Source organism: Carlito syrichta, unplaced genomic scaffold, assembly GCF_000164805.1.
Source record: "Carlito syrichta isolate Samal-C Ts95f unplaced genomic scaffold, Tarsius_syrichta-2.0.1 Scaffold305170, whole genome shotgun sequence".
NCBI lineage: Eukaryota > Metazoa > Chordata > Mammalia > Primates > Tarsiidae > Carlito > Carlito syrichta.
In genome coordinates this window covers 187,347-187,674 of record NW_007249266.1, presented here as the reverse complement: position 1 = coordinate 187,674, position 328 = coordinate 187,347, and positions in this window count along the sequence as shown.

Below are 328 nucleotides of genomic sequence, written 5' to 3'. Positions count from 1 at the left end.
CTACCATGCCCGGCTAATTTTTGATGTATTGTAGAGATGAGGTCTCACCAAGTTGCCCAGGCAGGTCTCGAACCCGCGAGCTCAGGCAATCCACCCACCTCAGCCTCCAAAAGGTGCGGGATAGATTATTTTCTTAAACTGTTTTTTATTCTGTCAATTTTTACTAGTGTCTCTTGGCTTTTACCCTCCATGGTCTTCATCTCTGTTCCGACGTCAACTCTGTGAATGTTTTTACAACCTCCTGGGATTTTTTTTTTTTTTTTTTCAGTAGAAGTCTCACTCTGTCACCCAGCCTAGAGTGCAGTGGCACGTTCACAGTCACTGCAGC